Source organism: Platalea leucorodia, assembly GCF_965183815.1.
Source record: "Platalea leucorodia genome assembly, chromosome: 1".
Classification (NCBI taxonomy): Eukaryota; Metazoa; Chordata; class Aves; order Pelecaniformes; family Threskiornithidae; genus Platalea; species Platalea leucorodia.
Window position 1 is genome coordinate 26158184 of NC_138823.1, and position 10290 is coordinate 26168473.

Genomic DNA, 10290 nt, shown 5'->3' on the forward strand with positions numbered 1-10290 from the left:
CCACATTTCCATTCTTTGCGCACTGTCCCGGGTCCGTGTTTTATGTGCACGGCCCCAAGCGCGCTCTCCCAGAAGTAAGTAGGGATGGTCACGTTTTTCATTAGCTATCTCTACATAAACCTTTTACAGCACAGGGAAGAGCGTTATTAACGTGTTTTAGTGTGAAGAGTTGCCGGTCAGCTTGGAGAAACTACGGCTGGTAGTACGACTCCCACCAGAAACGCCGCTGGAGTCGTAAACACGAGGAGCCCCTTCCCTCCATTTTACCTCTTTTAGCATCTACATATCAAGCCATCCAGAGCAGTGTTTTCCAAACCCAGCCTGCCGATCAGCAGCTAACCCGGTCCTTCCAAGATTTCCAGGCGTGGCGGGGTGCCGCCGGGGCGGGAGGGCGGTGGGGGGCCGTGGGGGGCCGTGGGGCGGGAGGGAAGGGGGCACAGCTCCCCCGCTTCAGCGCCGCGCGCTGCTCCGGTGCCGCTCCGGTGCCCAAGTCTGCGCACTGGAGAAGGGCCTGAGGGGCTTTTTTTAAAGAAAGTTTCACTTACGTGCAATGCAGGGTTTCATTTTCCAAGTTTCACATTATTGGGCAATAACGCGGCTGGCTTTTCTGGGGAAAAAAAATACAGTAGTTAGGCGGTGGGGCTTTCCAGTGGTAATAATGAACCCACTGAAGTTCCTGAATTTCATCTGAATTTTTTATCCCAGCTCAGATGGGGACACAGATAGGCGAGAGCCACATCGCGGAGCAGGGTCTCTCCCGCTGTGGGAGAGGGACATGGGGAAGGGAGCAGGACATGGAGGGCTGAGCACACGTGCCCTCCCACCCTACAGCACGGCAGCCTGGCCATCTGCTTCTCCCCTCAAATCCACCCGGTGCTCAGCCGGAGCCGAATGCCTCCCTAAGGGATTACTGAAGGACAGAAATGAAGGAATGGCGCTCTTTCAGTGTTGTGACAGACGTAGCTTCTGGACGTGGGGCACATTCAAAAGCTTCTATGTAGGGTTGTGACAAGTGACATGGACAGCTGTAAAAGACCACTAACATACGTTCAGATACGTTCTCCGCTCCGTGAGTGAATTTCCTACAGAACCAAAGCAAGCAGGGCTGCTGAACCCACATCCCTACTGCAGGTAACAGATCTGACCCCTTCCAGTGGACCCTGATGAAGAGCCAACAAACGGTGCTAAGGAGAAGGCACCTGGTGAAGGAGAGCAAATCTCCCACTGAGACAAGAAACCCATAGCAAGCCACTTGGATTCTATGCAGAGAGCAAGCAATAGCTAGAAAACCACACGTGCATGAAAAACATTTTTTATTAATGCTTTTTCTTTCTCTAAACAATATTGTGGTAGCTTTTTAAGCCCTGCTGTAGACCCGTTTATGTTGCCTGTCAACAACAGTTATTTTTTTAGAGTGTTTCTGCAAAATATGTGAGTTTTGTTTTTCACTCTTATCACTTCCTCCGTCCCTCACTCCTTTTTGGGATCTGTTCATTTTGTTGTAGACAAAAATAGAAGAAAAAAAACCCATCAAATAAAAGCTCCATAACACTCAAAAGGGACCACTCTGTTCTTGAAACTCAACAGCAGCCCTAAGTGGTGGTTGACCTGCGTTTAACTTTGTGCCCTGTCCCCAACAGTGACCGCTAGTGGAGGCTTAAGAAAAGCAAGTAAAAATAGAGCAATTCCGTATTTATCTCATTAACCGAGCTTCTAAGAAGTCGTCTTTTGGGGGGAGAAGGAGGAATGTGGGCTTCATGTGATAGAGGTTGCAATTAATGTGTTCCTTAATAGACACCAGCTGATAATGAATCCCTAAATTTATCTAATTCCTTTTTTCACCTTCATGTGTCAATTTATTTATTCTTTGGAAATTCATTATTCAATGATGGAATGATGCAATTCATTATTTCAAAATAAATTAAAATGTATATTATCTATAAATATACATTACTAAAATTTTGCCGTCATCTATTTCTATTCATTCTATAGGATCCAGCACACCAAAGAGTATAGTTTGTATTTGGAAAATTATTGCACTTGCTTGCTAAACTTTGAACAGTCAGTTCTTGGCAAACCCACTAGCAGCTGACTAGAGCCAAAGATGAACGGCGGAAACTTGCTGTTAATCATTTCTGAACACCTTGGTTCTCTAAACAGATGTCAGGTCAACCAGTGTTTTACCTTCAGTTGGGTCAACGTGGCGTTAGAATTTTACTCTCAGCATAGGAAAAAAAAATTGTCAGTAGCAAACAGACCACAGTTGCAATGGAAATAGACAAGTGAGAAATAAAGATTCTCACACCGTTTTTATGGAATTGCACTGAACGCTTGTAAAATTGATATATTATGGTTCTTATTTTCCATGTAACATTAATGAGAAGAGGCAGTCAAAAGAACATAATTCGATAATTGGCTTTAAGCGTTTTCCTTTTAAAATAAACATATGTAAATGCATGGGCATATTTTTTTTTTGCTGTGAAAAAGCACAACATTTGTCTATCTCATGTATTATAAACAACATGTCCAGTAAACCAGGACCATCTGTAATTTTATATCCTTTTAAAATATTTTGTCAAGCTTATGTTAGGAACATGAATTTCTGGCTGTTAGCTATCTTCCAAAAAAATTTGTTGCAAAGGTTTTGAGAGTTCCATTAAAATTACATATACTGTTGCATAATGAAGAGCTTGCACCGATGTATTATAATTATGAGAGGCAGTATCTGTACAGGTACAACAGAAAATAAACCTGGGGGCTGAAATTCAAGACTGCAGATTGATTCGCAACCCTTCTGGGTTAAAATTGCTTAAGTGTGTTTTGTAAATGTAGCCCCAAGCTGTGAACTTGAATTCAGATGGGTCTCTGTAGGTTTTGTCTCAGTTTTTGGTTGAGCTCCGTCCATGTACAACTAACAGAGTTCAACATTTTAACCCACCTTAAAAGCTAAATTGCAAATTGATAGGTTATTTTTGAAGTGAGATCAAGACAGCCTGCAATGCAGCGCTTTTTCTTTCTGACCCTCTGCTGTATGTACCATGCAGATGAGACTCGGCAATAACCATTTAACACCGTACCTTAACAAATAACAGAGCCAGAAAGGCTCCAGCCAAGCTCATTTTCTGACAGATCGCTTCTCTGACGCTGAGAGAAAGGGATCGCTGGTTTTGACACACTAAGGATTTCTGCTCACCATCTGTATATTCAAAATCTCTTTTTTTCCAAGGGAAAGCTAACAAAATCCCTCATTTGTGACCCGAGTTTTCGTATGATGAGCATTCATTATAACCAAGAGGCTGCACTCTTTGTCTGCCTAAGGTATGAAGGAATTTGGCAAAGTAGCCGCCACAACAAGCAAGGCCTGTCCCCAAAAATAATGTTTATAATAGAAATTCATATAAACAGAGAACAACCTTTCATTCATTTGGTGTTCATCCCATTTTCATTGCAGAAACTCAGTTCTCTTCCAAACAGCATTCTTCTTCCTCAGTTTCCACAGCCAAACTGCTAGTCGACAGCCGGAGAAGAAAGGGTGCAGAAGCTGATACCTCTTTGTTTCCAAGGGATCGATGCGTCTCGTTCTGTCCCTGCAAATATTCGTGTCATTTTCAACTTTAGCTTCCATTAAATAATTCATAATGCTGAATTCTAAACTTGCAGTGTTGAAAGCAAAAGATGATTCTCACTCCTTATTAGAAATTAATCTGAGAAGACAGATTTTTTTAAGGGGAAAACTTCAATAGCTCCTAAGTTTTATACTTTTTGTCTTTCCAAGTGCAATAAAAGCATAGCATTTTTGCAGTTCAAAGTGCATTACCTTACTAAAGGTTTAGAGTATAGAATTTGTTAAGTATATAAATCGTATTAATCTGGCTTTGTGGAGTGTTCTACAAAACACTGACGGAGTTCAGTCCCATGCATTCATTTCTGAATAAACCATTTGCCAAAATTTGGAATTCCATCCTTAAACTGCCCTGGTCAGAGTCGTGGCTTAAGAGGATGAACTCCTGTGTTCAGCTGGGGCAGAAATGAGCAACAGCTCAGTTAAGAAAATGTGGATGGACAAATCTTTAGGGTGCTTTTACATCTCCTGATGCTAGAAGACGACAAATAGATGTTACGCTGTATTTGAATCTCTGGGAATTTTAAAGCAGTGGTAACAGTGTCTGAGCACGGGCTGGCAGGGAAGGAGTTTCAGACCTCCGTCGCTCCAGGAGCGGTTTGCAATGAAGCTTCCCAACGGACCGAGGCCCAAATCCACATCTCGAAGGCACACGAGTGCCTCGTTCCCAGCCTCAGAAGCAGACACCAGAGCTCAGTGCTCTCCTCTCGGAGGTGACAAGTACAACCACAAGGCCTGTATGGTCACGGTCCCTCTCACCTCTTCCCAAATGCGCCGTGAATCCTGTGCTGCGTCGTGGAGTAACTCCAGTGGAAGAAGCCGAGTCACGCAGAGCAGCCTACTTACATCTCCGATAGCTCCGGGTTAGCTGTCTGCCGGTAGATAAGGCACCCTCCCGCAGGATGAGACCTTGGAAGCGCTACAAGCTAGGGGGAAGCGGGGCTGGGGTCTCTGGTCCTGGGACACCCGTGAAGGACCACAGCCACGGCTGTATTCTGTGAAAGCCCAGCCGTGCTGTCACGTCCTCAGCTTGCCGAGGGGCTCGAGAGGCTCTGCCAGAAGGACGGTGTCTGTCCAGAGCCTGTATGCCGTGGTCATCGAGAGGAACATCAGACCACCCGTGGGGGGACAGCTCTGAGCCCGCCCAGAGACACAGCTCCAGGCACCTCAAGAACTGGAAAGAGAGGGGTCTGTAAAGATGGGCAGCAGCTGTTGGGCAGCGGTGTTACTTGCACTGTGATTTTAGATTTATGGGATGAATTCCTCCTCTGCCTCACATTAGTTGCTTGTGTCCTTCACTTACGCTACACAAAAAGCAGTATTTGCAGGCAGACAGATTTCATGCAACTTCTGCAGCTACAGTTCATACCTCTCATTTCCAAATATTGCATCCGTTATGAAGCCCCTTACACATGTCCACCGTTGGCTCAGACCTCCTATGGTGTTTGGGGTTGTTTTTTTTGGGGGGTGTATTGTTTTTGTTGGGTTTTTTGTTTTTTTTTTTTTCCCCAGTTAGAGTGAAAACATCTGGGGGAGTCTGACTGAATCTGGGAATCTCTAGATTTGTGTGCAGTGAAAACAGCAGCCAACCTTTGCTTGGGCTTTTTGGTTAGAAGAGAGACCAGGCTTCTAAACCGGAATGCCATATGCAAAGACTTTGTTGAAGGAACATGGTCTTTCTGACACTGAAGAAGCCCAAGAGTTACGTCTTAACTATTTTTCCTTCCCCTTCATTTAATTTTATGCTTATTTAAGCGTGGCAATCTAAATAGGCACAGATGCCCTAGACCACAATGTTTTGCTCTGCCTGGGGTAACTAAAGAAGGTGTGAAATTACAAAATCTAAGCTTTCACGCTTCAGCCGTAACTGATGATATGCAGTAATACGTCAAGGAACAGCATATAGATACGCTCTGGCAAAACTAGACATCCACTCTGAATTTTTAAGCATTTGGGTTTGGGTTTTTTTTTTAAACTACAGACCGAGAAGAGTCTGAACAATCTCCCCCCCTCCTGCCCCAACATTTTGGCTCCGATTCTCCGGAGCGCTGTGATTCTGATGTAGAAAACCATACGAGATGGAGCAGTTTACAAAATTTCCCCTCTCTATTACAGCCCCTCTCCCGTTGGCACAGATTAAAGACGGAGCAGTGGCAGGTAGCAAACACGACAGCAGTCGCTGTATGGCTGAGAGTCACCTGTGGATGTGCTCCCACCCTCGCTCCACTGACAGCCCAATGTGATTTAAAACATCCTTTACATTGCTTTAAAATAATCCTGAAGAGTAGCTGTAAATCCTGAAAAACTGAAAGCAAAAATTATTTTGAGTCCTTTCTGCTATCTTCCTAAACTATAATAAATTCCGAATCGCTAACAATAAAAAAGAAATCCTGTTATTTAATGCATAACATAATCCATTTATGCATAACATTTCACCCATAAAACGGGTAACTGGATGCTACGACTACACTTGATTCTGCTAATAGATGGACTGGCACTTTAATTACGTCCCAGGCTCCCTTTCGGCCCTGTTTTTATGATGCTGTACTGAATATCTGAGTGAAATCATCACGGTGTTTGCATAACAGATCTGTATGCCCAATTGACCTGATTTGTTCCTGCTAAGATACTGCCCATAGGGAAAAGCAAACAGAAGACACACATTTGTGGCTATTTAGGAAAAGGAAATCTTCCAACCTATTAGAGCAAGTTGTCGGTGAATCCGAAGGTTAAGTGGGCATACCGATTCCTTAGGTGCTTAAAGAAAAAAATGTTTAGGCTGATGAACTACAACTGAGCTAATTTAATGAAAGTACAAATCAATTAGAGCTCAACTAACGAAAATACCCTGTCTTGTCACACGCTGCCTACCTGCAACTTGAAATAAGCTGAGGATTTTGTGCATTATGTACAACAGGAAAAAACAAAAAAAGGATTTCTGTTCTTAGGCAAATTCCAACCTTCTAAATAGTGACTGACAGAGTCTTAAATTTTTTTTTATTATTCCTTTGGAGTCTTCAGATTAATAAACTACAAAGTTTGAACAGCTACCACGTACAAGTTGCCTTCCACAGCCGACTTGCCAAAAAACCCTCTACCACTTACTACTGCACAACTCCAGGTTTCAGAAGTCCCCCCCTCTAGTACGAAGAAAGAAAACCAGCATCATCCTTTAAAGACTCCCAACTTTTTTATGCATGAAACAGATAGGCGCACCTAGTGTGCCTTTCTGACTGTGCAGATACAGAGAGGCCCATCCTAGAACAGAGAATCTAAACCATCCATAGATGAACCCATTGCGTATATAACTTGGCCCTATTGGAGCAGGATGCTAAACACCATTTGCCTCAGCTGAGAACGTAAATCAGTGAATGATTATCTGCGAACAGCTGCCTGTTTATAAAGGCAAATACCAATCAACGTACAGCCTGAAGCATAAAGGATTACTTGTATGTTTTGTCCTGTTTTATGTATTTGTGGATGTTATTTATGACAATTTTTTACTGGATCGACTTCAATGGATTCAAAGTGGTTGAGGGTCAGCCACATTTAAAAAAAAAAAATGTCTGTAGGCTTAGAGCAAGATTCGTAAAAGCTCAAAAAATGATGTTTTGAGACAGAAGGACAAGTGTAGTTTTGAGAATGCACAACTGTCATCAGCAAACGCAATGGAACACAGGTTCTGAGAACGTTCAGCGTAACGCTGTATCCCCCTTCCAAATCCCTTTATAACTAAACATTTGTAGTTCAGGCCTTAACCTGGCATCAGAGCAGTAAGAAAAAAAAAAAAAACTTTCGATTTTGGCAGACTGCTTATAATCATCTAAATGGTTCCTTTTGTATCTTCCTTTGAAAAGCACCAAGACAAACGTAAAAGAAGTAGAGTACATGGCACTCCCCTTTTGCAGTATAGCAGGTCCTACGTTTATGGCCGGAAAGCACTTTCTGGTACTGTTGAACATTGTGACACTAGAGAGGACCAAAATAAGATGCAGATATTCAGATGCTAAGTTGTGAGGGAAGCAGGGACAATCTGGAGGATGTATTTCTCAAAAGCGATGACTGAGGGGTTTGCATTTTTTCTTGAAAATTAATCTTTTCTTTGGTTTGCTTTTACTAGACTATTAGATGGCTAAATGGGAAACCAATCAAAGCAAGATCACTGGGCAAGTGATGCCTGGTGTGTTTCAATCTGGTCAGCACCTTTGACCCCATAACTGTTACCTACCATGGACAGAATAGGATCTGTTACAGCAGTAATGCAATTCTGATGTTTTGCTATCTTAAACCTGCAGGTCTAAGTGGAAAAAGACTCTGGAACTGACTCCAGTGAACTGCTCTGAAGAGAAAGAGGAGATAGAATCCTATGCTTAACCAGAAGAAAGCAAGACCATAAAGATACACAAAACATGTGAGGCCACTGAGGAGGATACCCGCTGGACACCGCTTTACCTGGACCAGGCTAACTAGACATGATGTAACTAGGCATGGAAATTATTTTCCAAAGTGTAATTAGCAGGTAGCAACAGATTTGCCAGTTTTGCTAGTTGTTTTGCTGATAAAAATGACCAGTAGGTTAGCACCAATATGAGAAACTATTTTGTCAGATTAAAAAAAAAAAAAAAGCAGAAATAGGACAAATTTTGGTAGGATGTGGAATCATAAATTATCAGAACTGACAAATGGAGTTTCTTCTATGGCACCAATCGCTATCGAGAAATAAAATACTAGTGAAAGCAGGCAAATTAAGACTACGTTGTTTGACAGGTATTTAATGCCTCCATTCAGAACCCTGTCCCTAAGGGCAGAATCAGGCACGAGCATCCAGAGCGAGCTGTTCCCTGAAGGATACAAAGGAGACACAGATTGCTTATTCAAGCAGCCTCCTGTCAATTGCCCTTCCAAGTGCTGCTTTACTTTGAGGTCGCTCAAAACTCTCTTGTGACCGAAGTCATAACTTGGATTTATTTATTCCATATCCTGTTTACTAATTCATTGGTAAGTCGCTCTCACCATGCTAACCATTCACTGCGTCACATGGCTTCTTTTCTACACGAGAACACATCAGCCCTCCATTGATGCCTTTGTAAGCACATTGTCAAGATTTGTTCCACTTCAACACCGAAGCAAAGCGCTGGCCGCGTGGCCTGGGAGCAAGGTATCACTGTAGCAACCCGATGCACTGGCAATACTGCATGGGTTTCCTTCTTTTCCTCCTTACTGCACCGCGCTCCTGCCAAAAGTTAACTTCACAGGAGAGCGATCCCTTGTGAGAGGACAGACAGGGCTGCCCCTGTTGTCCTGACTCAACGCGCTTGGAGCAAAATGAGGACCGACCGCAGAAAGAGACATTTGTAATGCGTTCTCCAGAACATACCCTGAACAGAGTGAACGCGCAGCTGGCCTGGTGGCAGCAACAGAGCCTAAGCCTTTGCTCTGCGTTTGGCAGGAAGAGCTGCGGTGCCTGCATAGGAAGGAAATATTTTCTTTTCACCAGACCTCTTTGCCACATTCAAGAACACCAATGATAAGCTACAGCAGCTGACTTGAGAAGTGGAAAGAGCCTGTTAAGATTTTACTTTTAGAAAATAACCCGTATACTGCCGATCCAGTATACACGGATTTTTCTCAGTTCCTATCCATCTTGATTATTACACCTCTACTAATACAGAAACCAAGATCCTGAGCTGAACTAATTCAAAGAGAAATGTCTTACTCAGGGGTAGGAAACTGCAGAATTAACCAAGATGGGTATCACAAATGGACTTCAAACATGTAAAATAAAATCACCGAATGAAGGATTTAATGTTAGGTTCCTAAGATTTCTACCATGCTGCCAGTTTCTGTGATTAAAAAAGCCACGAATCTTGTTCTCAGAAATTCATTATGTAGCATTGTACACTAAAATACAGGATGCTGTTATACAACCAAGCATCTGGGGAGATTAACCCCGATTAAAAAAAAAATCTCTAGGGAAAGCAGCTATTTAGTAGAACAAGGATGACGGCAGAATAAACTACCGGATTTGTTCAACTGAATCAAGCTGGATGTTAGGAAGTATTATTTTACCGAACAATGAATCAGACAGAAATATTTACCTTAATCTGAAGAGATGCTGAGTACAAAGCTCCCAGTAATTTCCCACCAAAAAAACAGAGTAGTATCTTTACAGAGAGGGAGGACTAAAATGACCTGGAACATTGAGAAATATGTTTCTTCGCAGTACCAAAGAAAAAGAGTTCAGGGAAGCCTCGCAGGAGGGTGTCCTGAGACATGGTGAATGTGAACAAAGGGGCAGTCGATCCCACGCTGCAATGACAGCTGTGGGCAACAACAGAGAGACGAGAGGGCAGGAGGAAGGCACTGCCAAGCTAAGAGCAGACTGAAAAAGCCTTTGGCTGAGTTGGAGGTAAAAACTGCACAAGGGTTCTCCTCGTGCTATCCTCCCACTACCCGTAGTCACTTCAAGGCTCGATCTCAACACGCAGTTAAGTAATTTCTGTACTACAGCTCTATTTCACCATTCTGAAATTCTACATAAACACTACATAATTAAAACAGCTAAAGCTTTTCCTGACAGTTTTCTTCTATATGTGCTCATTCTCCCAACTATGAAGCATCATTAGTACTCGCAAAACGTCTGCTCCTTGCATTAAATAGAATTGCTT